A 24,506-nucleotide genomic window follows, 5' to 3' on the forward strand; every position below is an offset into this window, starting at 1 on the left:
AATAATAGTCAACTCTTGAAAGGCTTGGAACATTGGAACACTTTTCACTAAAAATCTGGTAGTACTGTGATTTCCTGGAGGTAGACATAATTAACACACATACAAAGGCAATTTATATTCCTGGCTTCCAAATTATCCTGTAAATTTAGATGCTATTTGAGTTGATTTTTTTCTCTATACCTTGGAGTTCATTGTCACTTGTCTCCTCTCTATAATCATTTTTGAGATTTTATTAATGTTCAATTGAATCTAAGTAATAAAAAGTTACCCATCACTGTCAAATTTTGGTGCAACATTAAAGAAGAATGTCCACAATTATTTGAACGCTTCCTCAGTTTTAATTACATATTAAAACATATTTACATTAGGCCAGATTTTCTTCATATACTTTCACTAAAGACCCCCATCACAACTGACAAAATGCAGAGGGGACATAAGAATCCCTCTATCTTTTAGAAAACTCCTCTGTGAAAAGATTTGTAAATTTTAAAAAAACAAAACAAACAAAAAACAAGCCATAATTCTCTCTGTTTTTATTTTATTTTAGAAAATATAGTTATATTATACACAGACAAACAAAAAGTAAACGAAGCTATTATAACACCAAATCCGAACTCAGTGGAGTTTATGAGCAATACACATTTATAAAATTCAAATAAGTGAAACCAATAAATGTGAACTATTGTTGCAACTTGTGGAGGAAACAATAAATAGAATCCTTTTTTTTTTCCTCAATTGGAATCAATTAAGAAAAAACAGGGATCTGACAGATGGAGATCAAAAGAACACCAAGAATACTGATAAAGCCTAAATGGTAAAAATAGCTTTTAGTCTGTTAGCTAACAGAGTTGGGCTTGCTCAGACTACACCCTGAAATGGAACCTGCCCACCCAGTTTCAAGCATGGCTGGGACCTTACATGACTTCCCCCTGTAAGCTGCCCCTGTAAAGCATTAAGGAAGGTGATGCAGAGAGTACTTATGCTCTTCTAGGAGGTGTATCAGAAAGGGAGAAGGGATGGGGCTGAGTCACACTTGTGAATTCTCGTCTCTTCCTCTCACCCATGAGAAAATGTACTATTTATTCTGTAGGCAAAAGTGAATAAAAAAGCAGAGGGGTCCATATTTCATTCTATTGTAAGCGTGATTATCGGCAGTATTTACTGGGATTAAAAAATAATAGTAATAACAATAACCTCTTGAGATTTCTGAACATAACTATATTTGGAAGGAGGTATATAAACTGTACCTTTCAAGATACCACTTTTGATACTGACCAGTATTCGTCAACTCAAATATACTTGCAAACACATAGTTTTTATAAATTCAAAAATGACTTCAATGATTGCACATTTATATATTTTGAATTGCTTTTTTGTAAATAGTTGAATATTATATTATTTCCCAAATCAATGAAATTGGGTCAAACTATAATCCCAGAACCACATTTCATGGCACAGGAGTAGAATGCAATCATTTTATTGTTTTCCCAACTTATTTATCTTAAATACTATGGCATGTTAAAATTAATTGCATTTGTTACATTCATTTTTTAATTCTTAATATTTTCTGATTTGTGGGCTATTTTTTTAAATTACTTATTTGGATTCCTAAATTTTGAAACCCAGATGACTTGGGATAATCACTGGTACTAAAACTATAAATTATCTTTTTTTTTTTTTAATTATTCATATCTGCCTGTTGCAATTTTGACTAGTTAATCTATTTGTTCAGAAAGAAGTTGATCTATATAGTTGTGTGTGTTTAGCTCTCAGTCTGCCTGTTCACATATTTCTTTTTTATTTACCATTATTAACTTCCACACCTATAATAATAAAAGTGTAATATTCTAATTAGACCAGAAGTCCTTCAGGGTCTGTGAGGGAAGCCTGGGCTCTGGGTCCTGTATGCCTGCTAGTGGCTGGAGGGATGCCCGGGTCTTCTCCAGCCTAGGTCCCAGGTGCTAGAGGGAAGCCAGTGCTGGCAGCTGGGAGAAGGAAGCCCTATTCTTGCATGAATTTCATGCATCAGACCTCTAGTATTATTACAAGAAGAATAAAAAAAAAATGCAACACCCAGCTGTGGTCCTCTCCTCATGTTCTCCCTCTGGAATTGTTCTTATTCTAATTTCTTGAGGCACCCCTACTCTGGGCCCTTGTTCCTGGGTCCTTTGCTTAGTGTATGAACAGTTCAATCTTGTTGAGTATTGATTTTTGAGGCAGCTCAACTTCAGCCAGCATCAGTGTCCGAAAGGACCACGACCAAGTGGAATAACAATTTGCGATAAGATGAAAATGTCATGGGAATCTCCAGAGCAATATCCAGAGGTGACAGGCCATTATTCCTCTGCATCCTCACTTGAAATGAAATGATCTCCACTCCACAGTCTGTAAACTGCTCAGGGAATTATTTACATAATATAAACTCCTGCACCAAAGAGTTTAACAGAAAGTGATAGGAAACGGAAGGCACATGTTCAAACCCTGAAGCTACCCCCATCCTTAATATGATCCTTGATAGTTATTTAAATCATTTCAGGTTAAGTTGCTTTACTTAAAAAAGAGAGAGACGTGAGCTATGTATAATAGGTATCATTTACTGAGTATTGACTATATCTAGGCTTCTCTACATTATTTATATTCATTATGTCATTTAATCCTAATGATTGCAGGAGAGCTGTTGTCATATTATTCCATTTTACATTTGAAGAAATGGAGTCCCAGACAAGCTAACATATTCCGGTGGGCACCTATGTGGTAAACAGTGGAGGCAGAACACACATTCAGGTCTGACATCCTTCAGAGTCTGTGGGGGAGTATAAGATTCCAGTTCATATTAGCAGCCTATGATGATTGGCTATTTGGGCCGTGTGTATTGGGAAACAATAAAGGATTTTTTAGCAGACAGGGTGACCTAGAATGGCTCGCAGCACTTACATACATACTTTAAGGCACAAGGAATAGCATTTTAAAAAGCCTATACGCTACATGTATCTTCATTTGTCTTCTTTCTTTTAGATTGGAAGCTTGTTGTAGTCATATTTCTGGAATAAATATGGTACAGGACAGAGTATATTATAGTGACGGAATATAATGTGGGGATAATTGAAAAAAGGCAGGGAAATCATCCCTGATTAAATTTGTAAATGGCTGTCTGGAGAACCGTTATAATTTATGAGGATTTGTTGCTCAGAGAGTAAATAATACCAGTGACAGCATTTCCTCAGAGAGCAGAATATCAAATCTGCTGCAGAGTAAGTGCCAATACTTTCTCTCAAAAACACAGTGGGAGAGAGAGAGCAATGCTTATGGCCCTCCTCGTTGCTTATGAGTAGAGGGACAGCACTGAACTTCTGGTGCACTTGAACTATAAATTACTGCTGCTCGAACAGCCTTACATTCCCAGAATGTAACTGGGTGGGGTACGTTGTCTAGATAAGCAAACTCTATATAGTTACACTCGCCATTTCTGTTGTATGAGAACTGGCTGGTAATTTCAGATTATAATCTTCTTTGTTGTAATAACAATGATTTATAAAGAAACAACAACACATGCACTGTATAAACTGCAGCAACACTGTATTCATGCCACATAAAAGAAGTGACAGGTACTTTGCAATTAGCATTTCTAATTGTCTGATAAGGTAGATTGCATGTTGAAAATTATAATGTGTGGCCCTATATTTTAGAGCTAACTCCAAAATCCAAGGTACCAATTCTAGCAGATTTCATCCCACCCTTAGCTCTCGTGTGGCATACAAATTAAAAGCTAGGCAACTTCTCATTCAGATGAGTTATTAAAACTTGAAACCCGGGATCTCACACTTTAGAATCTGGTCGCGTCAGCACTTATTAAGGGCAGTTTATGAAATACCCAGTGCTCTTGGTCAAATGTGAGCTATATATACTGATGTTGCCACTTTAATACTTGCCATTTTTAACAGGCATTTGTTGTATGAAATAAATGACTGTTCTGTGCGGCTCACAAGATCTAGCCCTTATTGGAATCTTATTACATAGCTTTAATAACCATTTGACATTTGGCAGTTCCTAGCTAACAATAGAACAATGATTCGTATCTCCTGAATGGATTAAAAAGTCCTACAGGGAAGTCATGTTCTACCTTCATTATAGTAATTGATTAATTAACCTGACACATACAGTTAGGATGTAGTAAGATTAGTAAATACCAGAAGATTGATGAACCAAAGTTCATAGGCAGAGCAATATATATTTGTTAGTTGCATTCTTTTGGTAAAGTTGATATAAAATGAAGTTGAATATGTAAATCATTCAATATGTTGCCTGTAATAAAATATCTCACATAATATATATATGCTTTTCTTTGTTCCTTCATTTTAAAAGTCTCCTAAACAGGTGTGAATGGAAAACAGGAGTATAATGTTCTCTCTTGGCGAGATGTTTGTTTTCTGTAGGCAGAACAGACACACCAGGATGGAGTCATTACAGGTAGCACATATAACAAACCTTGTTCGTGCTCAATCCTATCTCTCATAGCCAACTCTGAAACCCACACAAGCAGGCTAAGCAACAAAGAAAGACCTCCACGGATTCTGTGGGGAGCAGAGCATCACAACGCATTGCTTTCAGGGGGAATAATGTAATACAGGTCCAGCTTCAGGGAGAAACACAACAACAACAACAAAAAAGCATGCTGGCTTCTTGTTTTGCATTTTACAATGATTGGTCCAAATTTTGTTTGGTTGATTGCACCCAATTGTCTTGTTTTTAAAAAGCAGCAAAAGATTAAAAGGAAGCTCTCTGCAGGAGGGGGGAAAAATACGCTTCGGAGCTGAAAAGGAGAAGAGGCATTACTAATATAGCCGGTTATATGATTATTCTCTTCACAATTTGTTTCCTGAGAGCCCAGTGGCAGCTCCTGGAACTTTGTTGGCCACAGCACTTAAAGGATTGCAGCGTAATCAAAGCAGTTCTTTATCACACAAAATTAGCGGATGCCCGCTGCAAGGAAGCAAGCCAGTAAACAAACACACATATACGCAGAGGTCAGCAATACTTGGGAATTAATTCCACCTCCTCAGAGGCCACGTGTGCCGTAAGTCAGAGCAAATGATAATACATTATACTCTGAGTCCATAACCTTCGGAAATAAAAGCCTAGTCGGTGCTTGACTTACAAGAGCAAAATCAGCTTACCGTGCATGGGCCTGTGTTGTTTGGCAAATAGTCAATAAAACTGTACCTTAAGACTTTCTCTTCTAAAGGTCTAATCAAAACAATTTATTTTAGGCATGGAAAGCCTGCTTTTCAGACTGTAGCTATTGTCAGCATGTGCCGCAGCATCAGCAATAGTCGGTGTGGTTTTGGGATTGAGAGTCTCAGAGCTCCCCCATCTGTCTCAGTAATGGTTGGTTTTCGAAGGAGATCGATACAGCATGTCAACTACAGTGCGAGGATTTTCCTCCTGACTTGGACAATAGCAATCTCCCTACATCTAATCTGGTCCAGGGAAAAAAGCAATATCTGAGGATGTTTATGCAAAGGATCTGGAACTGATAGGGCTGGGAGGGCATCAGGTACAGTCCCTTAATTGCTGGAGGTCAAGCAGTCAGACATGTCACATTTAAAGATCCAGCCACAGAAAGAGAACATCTGTTCACGCTAGATGTGAACTTGCTTGTCTCTAGGAGCACAGCACGGTGAGTGAAGGTGAGAGAAGGAGAGATCTGGAAACAAAGCCACTGCTTCCTTTTGTGTGAGAGGAATCTGGCTGCTCCGGTTGGTTCTCTAAATGCATTTCTCTCCCCTCAGCAGTGGGAGAGGAGAATTGCATGTGATGTGTTTGTCTTAGTAAAAGGTATAACTAGGTCCTGGGGGGAGACAAAGTGTTTTGCTTTGTTTCTGCTCCAGTTCTCTACTGAGAAATAAAACCAAGAGTATTCAGTTCTTTTCCTTGCAATGGACTTGGAGCTGCCATGACTCGCTGCTCCGAGCCACGCTGAGCTGATTGTTGTGTATCACTGCCCCTTAGTGGTTGGCCGCCACCAAACCTTTTGAACACCCACTGAATATCACAAGCTTCTAGGGAAATAGAGCATGCAGGCCCTCCTCTCTGTAGGAGAGCAGGCGACTGAGACTTATCACTCATGCCTAGCCCTTCCTGACAGGATGTTTTGCTTCTCTGTGTCAGTGTAATGGAGAGGAAAGGGCAAGCGCTCTGGGTCAGACACCGATCTGAGCTTCTATCTCCCTGCTGTGAGATCTTGGGAAAGTCGCTTAACTCCTCTCAGCCTCTTCATTTTCTCCCTCCAAAATAGAATCAGCAACTACCTGCCTAAACTGATGCTGCAGGATTGACTGAGACAACGCAGGCGAACCATCAGCAAAGTATCTGATGTGGCTTGGCCTCTTTAATGAGGATAATTATTGAAATAGAAATTCAGAAGCATATGATGTCTCCCACTATTGGGTGAGACCAAGAACATGTGGGCATGCCATGTAGACATCCCTGCAGCCTCTGTGGGATTACAGATACAGCCTGTTTTTTAAAATATATTTTATTAATTTTTTTACAGAGAGGAAGAGATAGGGATAGAGAGTCAGAAACATCGATGAGAGAGAATCATCCATCAGCTGCCTCTTGCAAACCCCCCACCGGGGATATGCCTGCAACCAAGGTACATGCCCTTGACCGGAAGCAAACCCGGGACCCTGTTTTGATGGGAACCCTAGGGTCACTGTAACACAGCCGTCCCTGACTTGTCTAAATCACACATCAGTTTCATTGTTGTGGTTTGTAGGTTAGATTTGCTTCTCTGAAATGGGATTTTAATGCAATTCCCTACATGGTAGCCTGCTGTGTTGCACGGTCAGTGTGCAAAAATTAAAAATAAAAATATTAATGACTTCAAGAATAACCTTCTAAGTTAGTGAAAGAGACAAAATATAAACTTATCTAAATAGAAATTAGACTCTGCTAAATGAAAGACATATAGTCAGTGCTATATATGTGGGATTACAGAGGAGAGCGTTATTGACAACCTCATAGCAGTTCCTGTAAAGAAGGTAATATTTGTAGTGGTACTTAAAATGGTAATTTGAGGTAAATAAGAGGAAAATATTTCAAGTAGGGATGAGAGCAATGGTAAGCACTTTTTCTGTAAACAGATGAAGTATTCAAATAATAATTAAAATATTAAGTGTGGCAAAACATGGGGTATGTATTAGGATTAGCAACCAACAAAGTTTAACAGGATACATGCTAAAATATTTTTTAATTTATTCATTTATTTTAGAGAGAATGGGGAATGAGGCCAGAATGAGACCCATAAGTACTTGAAGTGTCTTCAGATTATTGATTTAATAAGTTACCTACTTACCCTAACCTGTTTGGCTCGATGGATAGAGCATCAGGCTGTGGACTGAAAGGTCTCAGGTTCGATTTTGGTCAAGGGCATGTACCTGGACTACAGGCACATCCACAGTGGGAGGTGTGCAAGAGGCAGCTGATCGATGTTTCTCTCTCATGGATGTTTCTAACTCTCTATTCCTTACCCTTCCTCTTTGTAAAAAATCAATAAAATATATTTAAAATAAATAAATAAGTCATCTACTTAAAACAGATGGTGAAGCTAGAGCTCTCTCTGTAGGTGTGAAATCAGTACCTTAAACTTGGAAGGGGAGAACCACAAAAATCTAGAATCAGGGGATTCAGTTAAAAAAAAAAAAAGTAGAAATAGTTGCATTGTAATCCAATGTTTTTATTGTTTTCTTATTCCTGATGCAAATGATAATATTATTTGCAAATCACTAAAAATATATTAACAGTGACAGTCATCACACAAACTTTTGTACAGAATTCCTCATTTGGATGAGGTACCTACAGGAAGAGCTGTTAGCTGGGAAAATACATTTGTGCTGCCCAGAATGCTAATACAATGCTGATCTATAGAATTTGTGAGAACCACATGGAATGAATAGTAACATGGGGTATGGCAGGTTTTATGCAGGAAAAAAATGCCTGTGATTAGAGATAAGTTCCTGGGAGAATAAAGGGATGTGGAGGCAGAATCACCGACTTAGTACAGGAAATAGATTAAGGTTGAGAAAAACTAAGATAAAAAGAGATTTGCCAAGAGGCTGAAATGCTTTTAAATCCATGCAAATAACAGACAATGGGAAGTGGAAAGGTTGAAAGGATAAAATCATGTGTTTTAGAGCAAGAGAAAAGATCAGGTATAGGGAAAAAAAAAACTTTTAAAATCTGCCTATATCCTGATTTATAAGTCATATAAGAATACAAATTGACTTCAAAATGTTCTAAATAATGTACAGTCAGAACAATAACTGAGCAAATAACGTTAAGTGAGCAAGTAAAAAAAAAAAAAAATCAGAGTCACCTTGGTTAGCAATATTATGCAAATCCAATAGAGGGATTTCTGCCTAAAAAAGAATTCATTATAAACTTGAATTAAGCATTTGGGGAAGATTTTTACTATATTCTGTTTAATGATTTTACGACAGAGGAATTGATTTTACCATGCATTTTTGAAAGATGGAATTCAGAACAAGATCAAATTCTAATGAGGCACACTATATAGAAACAAAGCACCCTTAATTCTGACAGTCTTAGGCCAGAAATTCTATTGCTAAAACACTGCAGTCCTATATCTTGTCCTCCAAATAATTAAACATGAAAGATATTAGTCTGGATTTTCTATGTATGTGCTTTGAATATGAAGTTAAATATTTATAAATAAGTTAAAACCCTAACAATCTTAAAGAGAACAGAGACTATTGCAGTCATCTTGTTTTAAAAAAAAGTCCTCAACTTAAACATTTCAATAGCACTGGATTGTTATCAAATATCTATCTATATAAAACCCTAATATGCAAAGAAACTGAATGGCAGAAGAACCCAACAACTGAACAACCAGTGGTTATAACTTACGCTGACCACCAGGGGGTGTGCACAGAACATGGTGGGCATTGGTTGCAGAAGGATGATGGAGCAGGTAAGTGGGGGCATCAGACCAAGGCGGGGCACTGGCCGCTGTCATCAGGGTGAACCTCTGGTGATTACTAAAAATTCTTTGTTCCCATGCACTGCAGTCCTGCCAGGCGCTTGCACCTGCTGCCGGCACCAACCACACTCACATCCACAGTCAGCACTGACTGCTGGCCTCAATCTCTCCTTAGGGCTTCTCCACCGCCCCTTGATCATGAGGGGCAATTAGAGCATCTGCTGTGCTCACAACCACTGTTGGCACTGGCCCCAATCACTCTCCACCATCAGCAGGTGCGAGCAGGCCGGTGCTGTCAATGTATGAGAGTGGTAATGGTAGGAGCAGGGCTGCTGGAAGACAGGGAACTGGGGGCTGCAATGGGTGGAGCCAGGTGGGGGCAAGGAGGATGGGCCAAGACCAGCCCCTGTGCTCACTGCAGCCTTGCATCCTACAGTTCCTTTCAAGGTGAATGAATTCATGCACTGGCCCCCTAGTGATTATATAAAAGCTTAAGCTTATATTTGTAGATCATAATATTTATATATTATATACATAGCATAATATAGATTACATATGTGGGTATAAAATGCATATAGTTACTATATGTTATCTATAAACATGTATACTAATAAAAGGAGAAACATGCAAATTGATCATCACTCTGCTATACCTGCCAGCCAATCAGGAGGGAATATGGAAATTAGAGGGACAAAGATGGCTGCTGCCCAGGTACTCCAGGTGCAGAGTGGCCAGGTGGGTCAGGATGACTGCTATGAGAGGGAGGGAGAGGGACAAAGTTAAGAAGACACTCTGGCTGCTGTGAAGAAGACTGCAGACTCCAGAGTCTGCAGCAAAGATGAAGATGGCAGACTCTGGCCAGGGTCTGCAGCAAAGATGAAGATGACAGACTCCAGCTGGATCAAAGGCCTAGGCCCTGGGTGCCAGAGGAAAACCGGTGCTAGAAGCCAAGGGAAGGAAGCCTATTGCATGAATGTCTTCATGCAATGGGTCTCTAGTTAGTTTATGTTTTTATATAATCATTTAATCGCCATTAATAATTTGTGGAATTGAGAAAAATAGTGGCTCCATAGTGAACAATGGATTATTTTGGCAACTACATGCATGATACAATAGAGTCAGAGATAAAGGTACTCAATAGATAGCTACCTCCAAAAGCATACTGAAAAGCCTGTGTTTTCTATCTTCTCTCAAGCCTTCTTAAATATCAGTGGAGGCTCTACCTAATATAACCAGTAAAACTATTTTGCTCAAATTACAATTCAATAATAAAAATGTCTTCATTAACTAAAGATACTATAGTTTTATCCTTCATTCAATCATTATTTCAATAGCTTAAGATTAAATTGCTATACGTTTTATGTCTATTTTATGTTCCTGTTTTGCTAGATTTTCTTTTTCTTGAAATGACCAGAAGTAATTTTCATCTGGAAAAAGCCTGCCTCTTTAAAGGCATAAATCCCAAGCAGAAAAATGAAGGTTTTGATCCAGCTGTCTTTAAAACCATATAGCTAATTAAATTGAACTGCTACTGTGTTGCTAGGGCATGATAATTAATCATAGGACAAGGCTAAAAACCTAAAACAAAGAAGCTTTCTGTTCTAAGTGCAGTCAAAATGGGTGAAGTGGTCATGATATTAATTAAAAACTTCAAGAAGTGGCATCCATTATTTTTTTAATCAAATACTGGACCTACAAAATGGGTAATAAGCTTAAACAACCACAACATAAATGCATTTGCTCAGAGAAATACCTTTCAATTAAAAAAAATCTGAACAAGCATTTTAAGATTAGATCTTGCCCTGTTTTATTTACAAAATAAATATCTTTCTATCTTGTTCATTGCAGAGGAAACTTAGATTTTTCTGAGGGCTGGACTATAGGCTGAGAAGATTATGCTAATTTTCTGTTACCCAAATAAAAGTTGGCAGATCTCTGCAGACTGTCTCACAGGTTAACATTTTTCCTATAAAAACGTTCCTTCATTTATTTATTTTTAAAAATATTTTTTATTGATCTCAGAGAGGAAGAGAGAGGGAGAGAGAGATAGAAAAATCAATAATGATTGGCTCCCTCCAGCAAGCACCCTCCTAGGGATTGAGCCCACAAACTGGGCATGTACCCTAACCCTGAATCAAACCCTGACCTCCTAGTACCTAGTTCAATGCTCAACCACTGAGCCAAACTGGCTGAGCCATCCATTGGTTTTTAAGCTCTACAATTTATCTTATGTACATGTCTCCCAATATAATCATATTCAGCAAGTGCTTAAAACACACTTTCTAATTGTTCTAATTGTGGTGGGTCTAAGAGAGACAACTCTGACAAAATATACCTTATGTACCTTTCTCTGTCATGTCATTCTCATCTGAGCATGATGTAATTGGGCCTTCATATTAATCCTTTCTTTTGTCTATTATGGTACAAGTCCCAAAGAAGTTGAAAAAGTATTAAAAATAACTGTACAAAAGAAAGCAAAGAAAATGATAAAAAATAATTACCAGGGAGAAGTCCCTACATATAAAATGTTTTTAATAATTACATTAATATTCTGAAAATCAAGTAGCAATACTTAAAGCAATTTAAAATTTTATGATAGTTTGATACTTCCTTTGCAGCATTTTAAAAAGATATTTCACTGGTTTTGAGAGAGAGAGAGAGAGGGGGAATGGAGAGGGAGAGCAAAGTTTATTTAAATTTTTTAATATTGCTCGAACATTTTAGATATACATAAAACACGTTAGAGTATTTCTCATTTAAACTAATGAGAAATTATGTCCCTGTTAAGATTTTTAGGCAGGAAGTTTAAAATTTAGTTAAGAATTACTAACTTTAAGTCAGTGATGACTGATTTGGGTCTTCTTAAAGCTCTGAATTGGCAAGTAGCCTCACTAATGCTTTTTCTTGGAATCCAGCATCATTTTTCAGGCATATTCCAACCCTTTCCAGGTTGCTCTTGTTGCTTGATGATAAAGGAGAATATTACATCTTAGGGAGACACAGTCTATACTGCATATAGTGCTATAATAAAAAGAGGTTGGACAGTGTTGAAAGGAAGATCAGTTTAACACTACTAGTCTGCTCTAAGATTGACCTATAGCCCATGCCAATAGCTTCATTTTACCCATAAGACTTTGCTGGATAAGATATCCATTCATAAAGAAATTGTGTAATCTGGCAAGCAAGAGGAGGTATGTATAATGGACCATGCTTATGTAAAGCCTGAACAAAGATATACATAAATATATACTCATGAGAGATGAATAATTTAACATCCAACTATTTTTATAATAACTGAATAAATGGCAAAATTAAAATTTTTATTTTTAATGAAAACGTTTATGTTAGATTCGAAAAGAAGCCTTTATTCTTCATGTCAAACAAGTACATGGATATTTTCATGTTGTTGGCATTCTGTATTATAAGGAGCTTTCCATGGATGGCTGTACTTTTCAAAGTATATACCTTTATTATGCACAGAGGATTGCAGAGGGTGAGGAGGATATTATATCCTTGAATATGCAAGTAATACCATTATATTCTTAAAGTCTCTTCAATAATGGGTCAAATAAATATAATTATGGGAAAATATTTAAAACTTAAAAAAATGTGTCTGTGTTAAGACATTATGTACTAGGAATATTAATTCATATTCCAGCACCTTCCCATAGGTTATTCTGTAAACCTCTTTCTTTCTTCCCTCCTTCTTTCCCTCCTTTCTTCCTTCCTTCCTTTCTTCCTATTTTTTCTTCCTCTCCTCCTCCTCCATCTCCTCCTCCTGCAAGTAGCCTCAATAATGCTCCTCCCTCTCCTCCTCCCCCTCCTGTCTCTCCTCCTCTCCTCCTCCTCCTATTTAATGACATGGAAACAGAGGTGCCTATCCTCATCATTAAAAGTAAAGTTTAAACTCTTCTACAATAATAGTTTGGCTATAAAACAAGGTTTGGTTATTTTTTATATAAACATGCAAATAAAATTAGCTTCAGAATTCATATTTCCATTGCTGCTGGTAAATGAACTTGTATAAATGTTTTTAGGTCTATTGTAAGGATGATTACATTTAAACACAAAGAAAGTTTAATATTTACTTCTTGGATGGCAACCTCTAGAACAATTTCCTACTGGAAATCTATTAAGGAAACTTAATGAAGGATTTTAATAAAGTTAAACTACATGGGTTAGTACATTTTGTATTACTCAAAGAGTTTTGTTTTCTATTAAATCCTCATCTGAGGATATGTTATTGTTTTTTTAATTTATGAGAGAGAGAGAGGGAGAGGGAGATAGAGAGAAAGAGAAAGAGAGAGAGAGAGAGAACAAAACATTGATATAGGATAAAAATGTTGATCAATTGCTTCTCATAGCACCCTGACCAGGGATCAAACCCAGAGGTATATGCCCTTGCCCTGTGCTCTGACCTTTTTGGTGCATGGGATGCTGCTGCAAACAACTGAGTCACCTGTTCAGGGCACTCAAAAAGTTTTGGTTGTTTTTATTTTATTTTATTTATTTCATTTTTGGATCATCATATTGATGTAAGTCACCTTTAAATTCCACACACTCAATTTTGTGCACATCAGATGTCATTTTACATATACACTGAGTGGCCAGATTATTATGATCTCTGAAAGCATAGTAATCTGGCCACTCAGTGTATATGTGATCAATAAGATACAGCAAGAGTAGATGTTCTAAGACAAATACATTTGGAAGAAAAACATAACATTATTTCTACTAGGTATTTTTTTCTGCAAATTGGGAAAAGACTCATAATTCAATTATAGTGGTAGAACACCTTGGTCCTGCTAATGGAATTGGTTCTGATGATAATTACTTAAAAACCACATCACTACATTAACAGACTTTGAAACAAGACCAGGGAAGTAAAGAACATTGACATGACTGTAGTCAAAATGAAAATCAAGTGTATTTTTAAATGTAAAAAATTCATGACACAATGCATGATTTATGATATAAACAGGATGCTTTAAGCAAATGTGACATTAACCCTCTTAAAATGGTTCTTTAATATTAAGTCTACATATTTAGACATTCTTCAGGCAATAACTTACAGAAAAGTTGATATAATAATAAGTAATGGTCAAATAAATTTTACCTTTTTGTAAAAAGGATATAAAACAAAAACAAAATCTAACAAACATGCATGGACTCATTAAATAACTGAAATATATTTTTAAAAGATATGTATTTGTTATTATAGTGCAAAGAATGCAGAAAGGTCAGACTGCTATGTATGTTTATACAGACTGAGGTTTTGTAAACTGGTTAGTGGTGCAAGACTTTCTCAACTCATCAAAGTCACAGAAGAATGTTCTGGCAAAACTCCAACCTTCCAGAAAAGGTTGGCAAATTTAGAATAATTTATAGTTTAGTTTCCTTTATCTGTAGTCTGTAGATGATGATCAAATAATTAAGAAATTCATGTCCAGCGGTGTGGATCAGAAGTTGAGCCTTGGCCTATGAACTAGGAAGTCATGGTTCGATTCTGCTCAGGGACACATGCCTGCTTTGCGGGTAGGATAATAATTATCTTGCTTGTTTTTATTCATCTCTCTAAAATATATGTATAGCTCATAGTATTTCAGTGTTTGTTTTAGAAGTGTTTTGTATCTTTATTTCAATCTTTGATGTTTTTGTGACCAGAAATATGCTGAACAAATTTAATTCTTGTTTATAACGTGTGGCCTTTGGTAAAACTGGCTTTGTTGTTTCTCTTAAAGTTGGTGTTTCCAAGAACCCATCAAAGACATTAAATGAGGATTTACTATACTTTAAAGGGGCAAACTGCCTGGTAGGTGAACTATTAATAAAGAGGTAATATACAAATTGGTCAGGGCACCCTCACAGTAACAATCAAACAGCAGGCTGCATGGGCAATAAGGCCGGCAGGGGGGTTAGTGTAGGACAACCAAATGACTGAACAGCAGGCTGCGTGGGGCAACCAGAACACTGGGGAGATGGGGCAGTAAGGGTCAACCAGGCTGGCAATGGGACGGGGGGAGTTGAGGGCCACCAGGCCAGCAGGGGGCAGTTAGGGGTAACCAGGCTGGCAGCGGGGGGCAATTAGGGACAATCAAGCAGGCAGGAATTTGAGCAGTTAGGAGCCAGAGGTCCTGGATTGTGAGAAGGATGTCTGACTGCTGGTTTAGGTCCGATCCCAGCAGTTCTGGATTGGAGAGGGTGCAGGCTGGGCTGAGGGGCCACACCCCACCTCATGCACAAATTTTGTACAACAGGCCTCTAGTATCTTAATAAAGTATCTTATTTAAGTAGACATTTGGGGGTTCACATTATCATAGGGCTGACTAGAGAAATGGGAGCTGAGAAAGATGGAGAAGAAAAGGTAGCCAAGCAATGAGAAGCACAGCTGAAATAAATTCATGACACCCAAAGCTATTAATGCCCGTTTTCCTTGGATGTTACATGCAAGGACTTCTGTCATCAGTACCACACATACACAGATTCTCTATTTCCGTCTTCTTTATAACATTAGCTCCCCTGTCAAAGCACTGGAAGACTCATCTAATTAGGTAAGCTCACATAATTACATGCCTGCCTGACCATTACATGTGAATACAAAGCTTGCTCTCTTGTGTTAGGAGTCAGCTTTTGGTCCTTATCAGGCAAGAGTTCTTCAAGCAATGAAAAGGACTCAGAGGCTAGGCAGACAAAGATGACAAAGACACACTAATACACTACATAAATATTCACAATATTTATATAAATCTATATTAACATAATAGCTAACACATATACATGTCTTACCATGTACAGTGGTGCCTCACACAAGGAACTTAATTCGTTCCAGGAGCAAGTTTGTTATGTGAAAAGTTCGTTATGTGAAACGCGTTTTCCCATAACAATACATGTTAAAAAAAATAATTCGTTCTGTAGCATAAAATATGCTAAGATGACATAAAAAAAGATAAATTTTTTGTTATTATTTTTATTTAGATACATCTAAAAACATAATTTTAAAAAAAAACACACATTTTTTTAATTTTAAGACAGACTAAGTAGAGTCTACCGAATCTTGCACATCTTCATCCATTTTCTGCTTTTTGGCCGATGGTTTCATGAAAAACCTGTCCAAAGTCGTTTGTTTTTCTCTTTTCTCCAACATCTGCCGGAAATAACGGACAAGAGTATCGGAGTAAAGATCATTGATCCTGTTTGCTTCAGCTGAATCCGGATAGTGGGCATTGGTAAACTCCTGAACTGCTTTCCATTTGACCAGGATGTTCTTGATGTCAGCAGTTGGGATTGGTTGATTGTTTGATTGTTGCTCCTCATTATCAGATGACGCTTCCCTTTGAGCATTGTCCTGTTGCTGGACCAGAAGTGCTTGGAGCTCTTCAGTTGTCAGCTCTTCTTCGTGTTCCTCAATAAGCCCCTCTACATCCTCTTCCTCTACCTCTAATTCCAACCTTTGGGCCACTGTGATGATGTCCTTCACCACTTCTGTGTCATCAACTACTGCTTCTTCCTGGGTCCACGAAGGCACAAGCATCTTCCAAGCAGAAATGAGGGTCCTTTGTGACACTTCTTCCCAAGCCTTCTGTATAAGTCGTATTGCCATAAGGACATCAAATTTCTCCTTCCAAAACTTTCGGACAGTCATATTGTCTCCACCAAACTCGCATTCTTCAAACACCTTATTAAAGAGGACTCTAGTGTAGAGTTTTTTAAAGTTCGCAATAACTTGCTGATCCATTGGTTGAAGAATGGATGTGGTGTTTGGTGGCAAATACTGCACCTTGATAAAAGGATAATTTTCCTGCAATATTTCCTCTAGGTCTTTTGGGTGAGAAGGGGCATTGTCAAGTATCAGAAGGGCTTTGAGCGGCAGTTCTTTTTCCAGCAAGAATTTCTTCACGGCAGGAGCAAAGGTTTCCAGAATCCATTCGTTGAAGATAACTTGGGTCACCCAGGCTTTTTGATTGGACTTCCAATGGACGGGCAGTTTGGACTTAATAACGTTATTTTTCTTGAAAATTCTTGGATTTTCAGAGTGATAAACCAATAGAGGTTTGATCTTGAGGTCTCCGCTGGCATTAGACAAAAACATAAGGGTAAGTCTGTCCTTCATGGCTTTGTGTCCTGGCAATTTCTTCTCCTCTTTTGTAATGAAGGTTCTGCTCGGCATTCTTTTCCAGAAAAGACCTGTTTCATCAGCATTGAACACTTGTTGTGGGCAGTATCCTTCATCCTTAATACATTTTTGAAAGTTAATAGAGAACTTTTCTGCTTCTTTCTTGTCAGCACTGCCAGCCTCACCATGCATAGTAACGCTGTGGATTCCACACCTTTTCTTAAATCTAAAAAACCACCCCCTGCTGGCTTTGAATTCTTCTTCATTATCTTGATTGCTGCTACTTCCAGGGACGTTTTTCTTTAGATCTTCATAAATTCTCTTGGCTTTGTGACAGATAATATCTTGGGTTGTTACGTCACCTTTCACCTGCCTGTCCTTAATCCAAATCGCTAATAGCCTCTCCATTTCCTCGTGGATTGAAGACCTATGTTTTTCATGAAATAGTTTTGATACTCCTTTGGCTACTTTGGCTGATTTGATTGCATCCTTATTTGTCAAAATGGTGAAAATGGTGGTCTTGCTGAGGCCAAACTCTTTGACGAGGTCACACTGTTTTACCCCACATTCACTCCTTCTAATTATTTCCTGTTTCATTTCAACAGAAATCACCTTCCTGCTTTTTTTAGAAGCCATGATATAAAAAAAATATTGAGTTTAACTTAAAAGGATGACTGCCGTGATACGTGCGTGATTTAATTCGTAATGAAGAACGATTGCCGCGATACATGCTTAAGTTAAGCACAGTGACTAATGACTGCCTGCAGTGCCTGCGCGGAAGGAAGGATGCAATACATCGGCAGCGATCGTGGAAGCTCGGGCGAAGCAGTCGTGGAAGCTCGGGCAAAGAGGTCGTGGAAGCTCGGGCGACTTCGTTGTGTGAAACGAAGTTCGTTGTATGAATCATGAAATGAAGTTCGTTGTGTGCAGCGTTCGCTGTGCGAGGCGTTCTTTATGTGAGGCACCACTATACAAGATATCGTTCCAAGAGCTTTATGTATTTTTTTAAAATATGTTTTTGTTGATTTTTAGAGAGAGAGGATCGGAGAAATAGGGGAGAAAGAGAGAGAGAGAGAGAGAGAGAGAGAGAGAGAGAGAGAGAGAGAGAGAGATGAGAAATGTAGATTGGCTGTCTCCTGCAGGTTCCCTACAGGGGATTTAACCTGCATCTTGGGCATGTGCCCTGACCAGGAATTGAACCTGTGAGTTCTTGGTGCATGGGATGACATTCAATTCACTGAACTATACCAGCTGGGATTTGTATTTATTCTTTGCATCAACTATGGGATGTTGCTACTTGTATTATCCTCCATTGTTTTTTAGGTAAGCAAAGTCAGACAGACAAAGTAACATTTCTATGATTAGCTGATAGGTGGCAGACACAGGATTGATTGAAGAACAGAGTACCGCTGGAGACCATGCTCACTGGAGCAATGCCATGGTGAACTCCCTCCCTGTGAACAGCAAAGATCTTCTCATCTGACTCAACTCTCCTATAATGCATCATGATCCATGCTCAGAAATATGCTTTTCCTGCAAGGCAAACCCACTGCAAAGTAGCTAAATTAATTTAGCACTCCATTATTTTACTGCTCAGGGGCTGGGTTTGATGCTGGGGGAGGGAATAGAAAGCAAAATTGATATAATATAACCTCTGCTCTTAAGCATACAGTATAAATGGAGTCATAGTAAATGAACACATAAAACTTATTAAATAAGGATTTTGTTATTCAAGCAACAGAAACACTGTTTTGAAAATAAATGCCAAGGAGGAATACATTATATTATATATAAAATGAAAGTATAATGACTTTAATTCAGACTTCAGTGTTAAACTTTGAACCTGCATCCACTTCTTTCCCTGACACTCCAATTTCTTCAGCATCTCTGAGGAAACTATCAGCTCCCTAAATTTCAGTTTGAAAATCATAGTTCTTGATAAATTCAAAGACAAATGGAAAAATAAAGATGCAGGGGGCTTCCTAGGAAGAGAAATAGCACTGAGTTATAGGAAGTGCAAAAGCATTCTTTAAAGAAGATGGCATTTAAGTTTAAGCCCTGACAGACATGGATGGGCAGTGATGACAGAACTAGGAAGAGGCTATTATGACCACAGACCCAAAGCAATGTTCAAGTAACAGAGGACAAACTAGTGCTGTTTGCACACCGGTTACATGTACACACACAGTGTAGGAATAAGTTCTGAATACAATAAACAGAGATTAAACAAGAAAGAGAAGTTCTGAAGAATGAGTGCTCCTAAGCCAGGGATAAATATATAGAAATAATCAAAATAATTAGAAGATAAAACTCAAGTCTGCCATGAGTCTAGAAACCATGTAGTGAGAATTTAAATAATTAAATTGCAAAGTTGGAAAAGAGCATCAGATATTGCAGAAATGAGTGATGAGTTCTGCTAAATAAAGAATGTTATTTGGACTATTTAAAATCTTTATAAAAGTACCATTAACGATGCCATTTTGAAAAACCAAGAATCACTCTAGCTAGTTGTGAGACTTTAGGCTTTGGAAACCTTACTGTAAGAGTATGATTGCCCCAACAGTTTGGCTCCATGTATAGAGCATTGGCCTGCAGACTGAAGGATCTCAGGTTCGGACATGTACCTTGGCTGCGGGCACATCTCCTGTAGGAGGTGTGCAGGAGGTAGCTGATCAATGTTTCTCTCCCATCAATGTTTCTAACTCTCTATCTATAGTACGATTAACCACCTTGCATAGTCTCTTCATTGAGTTTATGATAGGTCACAGGAAATAGACCCAAGGATTTAGAATTATTCTACAGTTATTTAAAAATATGTTTAATTGAATTTTTAGAGAGATGAAGGGAGAAAGAGAGAAGCATCATCAATTGGCTGCCTCCTAAACCCCTCCTACTGGGGATTGAACCCTCAACCTGGGCATATGCCCTGAATGGGAATCGAACCAGCAACCTCTTGTTTTATGGGTTGGTGCTCAACCATTGAGCAACACTGGCTGGGCCATTCTACAGTTTTGAACACTACTAATATTAACAATTTTTAGAAACATGCCATTTTCTGCCGAGACTGGTTTGGCTCAATTGATAGAGTGTCGGCCTGGAGACCAAAAGGTCCCGGGTTCGATTCCAGTCAAGGGCATGTACCTTGGTTGCAGGCATATCCCCATTAGGGGGTGTGCAAGAGGCAGCTGATTGACGACTCTCTCTCATCGATGTTTCTAGCTCTCTATCTCTCTCCCTTCCTCTCTGTACAAAATCAATAAAATGTATTAAAAAAAAAAAAAGAAACATGCCATTTTCTGAAGATACTCAGAGATATCATTTCACACATATAAGGTCTCTGTTACTTGAATTAAATATGTGTTCACCAATTGTTTCTCAAAGACAATATATATGGATCTTATAAGATACTGATCATTCTATTTATTCTCTTTCTTTTTGCTTGAATTAGCAATGATGTGATAAGCTTTTTTTCTATGTAGATATTATGCACCCATATTTTGACACCATGTTTAAAAATCATAAAGAAAATTTAAAAATAAGCCACTGTAATTTTTTTTCAAAAAGAGAAAAGACAAAAATTTCTATTTCTCTTTTTCTCAAACACACACACACAGATCTATGATTTCAAAATTTTGTTTTATAGCCTAGTTTTAGCGGTGTGTAGATAAAGGTTATCATGCAAGTCTACTGTAAGAAATGAAATAATATAGATAGATATGATTTACAAATTAGAAAACACACAAAACCATTTTTAATTAATCTTCTTAGGATTTGCATAAATCAAATCGAGAGTATTTACTAATCCAACATAAATAATTAACTGGAAAAGAGTACTAACAATTACTTCAATTGTTATAGTAGTCTGAATTTCCACTTTTTCTGTCTTAGTACTCATGTTGACCCAATAAAGAAAGAAAAATAAGATATTTATTTTCTATTTTGTTAAAAGGCAAAACTAATATATACAGATAGTCATTTTCAAATACCATGTAGTTATCAAGATAGAAAGTAGCAAAAATGTGCTGCATCCAACATCAGTGATTTTTGTCCCAAAGTAACTTTAACAAGATCACAAATCAAGTGGCATGGGTCATTATTTGATCTTTTGCTGTCTACCATATACAATATTTCTTGAATTCTTATCTATGGCAGGACTTCTATCAAAATCAATAATTGGTTTTCAAAACAAAAATGATTAAAACTGGCTTTTAGACATTTTATTTAATTCAGTAAAGATTTATTGATAGCTTAGGATGTTCAAGTTAGATGTGTAAGACACTGTGATAAATTAAAAATCAATAGTATATATTTTCTCACTGCTATTTCCCCTCATCTTCCAATATCACAGGGACTCATAAGTTAGTAGATGAGGTTACTACTTAAAAATTGCTAATAAAATAAATCAGACTCCCAAAATCACTGTAATAAATATTCAGACAATGTGTTATTGGAGTAACATGTAAATAAATAAGGAACTTATTCTGATGAATATGATGTGGGAAAGTATCTTGGCTTAGGTAGAATTTGATAATGGCATTGAAGAGAAGGTAAATAGCAAGTTAAAAGATAAAGGATATATATGGCATTCTTCAGTGGCCTTACACAATTGAAAACTTCAGAAATTTGAGACTAACTCATAAAATTTATCAATATCTCTATCCAAAGAACTGCATAAGATGTTTCAGCAAAAAGCACAATGCAAACATTGAGAAAAGTGTTTTGATCAATAATTATAAACACAAGTATGTGGGAACTGTCACATCAAATAAGCAAGACTTTCCATTTGAAAAGAAAAAAATTTCAAATTATATAGAGATTGCATGAATTAATAGTCCTTAACTGTGCAACAGAATATTATGCTAACCAAATTAAAGTTATGTGGCTGCCTTGAAACATAAATTGAATAAACTCTTCTCAGGTTTGCCTCTTTTCTGACATCATGAAATCCTAATTTTAATAGGCATCATTGTAAAATATGTAGTCATTAATCTTTTCTTAAACATGAGGTAAAAGTATGTCTTTTTAAAAAATTGAGCATAAATCAGAAATATTGGGTAACTGCATACTTGGAAATGTAGAGAACTTGGAAGTGTGTCAGGACCTTAGATAACTAGGCTGCAGGTCTTCCTTTTGATTATCATTGAAGATTTATTAATCAGTTATCTATTCTATTTTATGAAGATTTTATATGCCTCATACAATTGCAGTCAATCTTATAAAATTGAATTATAGTATTCTAAAAGAATACAGAAATTAGAATTTTAATTCTAGAGAACAAGAAATTTTTGTACCTCTTAAATGTTATAATACGCTGTCTTCATAAATAGCAAATGGTTTTCATAGTATTTGAATATTTTTTAATATATATTTTATTGATTTTTTACAGAGAGGAAGGGAGAGGGGATAGAGAGTTAGAAACATCAATGACAGAGAATCATGATCAGCTGTCTCTTGCACACTCACTACTAGGGATGTGTCCGCAACCAAGGTACATGTCCTTGACTGGAATCAAAACTGGGACATTTCAGTCTGCAGACCAACGCTCGATTCCACTGAGCCAAACCGATTTTGGCGTATTTGAATATTTTATGCCGATATTTTCTGACTCTTCTGCTCTTATTTAGAAAACAATGATTAGTTTTCATAAAGCTCCCTTACATCAGGGGTTCTCCCACCAGTAACTATTTTGGCTCTCTATTGTCCAACCACCTTGAACCCACTTTCTGACAATCAAAATAATATGATCAGATGCTTCTGAGATAATTTTCTCTCCTTCAAGTCTTTATCATTTGCATGATTTCTAATCAGCTTATTTTTCTCACCATTTTCAGTACAGGTCACAATTTACTTATGCATTTAATCATCAAGAACACCTATTCAACTGGTATCTACCATTTAAATTCTAATTACTGAAATTATTCCAATTATTCAAGACCTATCTCAGTTTCACTGGGGTTTTTTAAATGATATATTAAGGTGCAACACACTTAAATATTAGCTTTGCCTTCAAGAAGCTTATCATTTACCAGAACAAATAAAACGAGAATGAACCAGTCTGCTAATACTTAGACTTTGAAGAAGGAATTCTGTGGCATGGCAGCAATGGCAAAAGACAAAGACATGAGTAAAGTAATGGCTGTATTCCATAAATCAAATGGCCTATTTTCAGGCAGAACTTTAAACACATGAGCACTGAATGCCCTCCCTAACATGACCCCTGGTACCACATATTTTGTGCCAGTATCAGGTCCTTCCATTAAATTCTAATATCTGCATTATTCTTTAAGAATTCTGCAATCCAATTCTATAAGATTGACTGCAATTGTATAAGGTATGTAAAATCTTCATAAAATAGACTAGATATATGATTAATAAATCTTCAAAGATAATCAACTCATCTGTATGCCAGTAATGACCACTATCAGGAGGCTGAAGTCATCAATCCCAAAAAAAACATGTCAATGCATGGTAATATGGAGAATTTATAAGACTGATTCTTCCTGAAACTGAAGGCCACCTGACCGTAGCAGTCTTAAGTTTGATGGAGCAGTTGAGTTGATACCCTTCCCCAGGGAACTGGCTTTTCAGGTCATTTCACTATGGACATTCCCTTTGCTGAGACCCCATTTCACTTGCGGTGACCACATCCATTGTCTCCCCTCCAGGTATGCATACAAAAGTCTTCACCCAGAAAAATAAATAAATAAAAAAGAACACCAAAGGTCCTTTAAAAAACGCTGACTTCCATCACTGGATGCTGGAGCCAACCAGGCTTAGCCACCTGGTGTGAGGATGATCAAATAAATTTGAAATCCCTCACCATTCTAGCCTCCTAACAAGCAGATGGCCAGATAAAACTGAATCTGTACATTCACTATAGAATTGCTCATTATTATTTCTACAAACAACTACTGAGACCTGTTATGTACTAGGCCTGTAGATAACATCTAGTTACATCCTGTGCTATGTCTGATTCAAGTTTGCCCCAGAGTCTTTTTTAAAATAATATATTTGTATTGATTTCAGAGAAGAAGGATTAGGGAGAGAGAGATAGAAACATCAATGATGAGAGAGAATCATTGATCAGAGGCCTCCTGCATACCCCCTACTGGGATTGAGCCCACAACCTGGGCACTTACCTTGACAGGAAGTAGATCCATGACTTCCTTTCATAGGTTAACACTCAACTACTGAGTCACATCAGCCAGGCTGCCCCACAATCTTGATCCATATGCTGAGATCCTACACATGTATTAATTGGGGAGGAGCTATTCCATTGTGATATATTTATCATGATCATGTACATTTAGTAAAAATATGCATATTCATAAACAGCCATAAAACCCTCTTATAATGACATTCATCATAATTCATGGAACTTTACATATTTTA

Source organism: Pipistrellus kuhlii, unplaced genomic scaffold, assembly GCF_014108245.1.
Source record: "Pipistrellus kuhlii isolate mPipKuh1 unplaced genomic scaffold, mPipKuh1.p scaffold_m20_p_1, whole genome shotgun sequence".
Classification (NCBI taxonomy): domain Eukaryota; kingdom Metazoa; phylum Chordata; class Mammalia; order Chiroptera; family Vespertilionidae; genus Pipistrellus; species Pipistrellus kuhlii.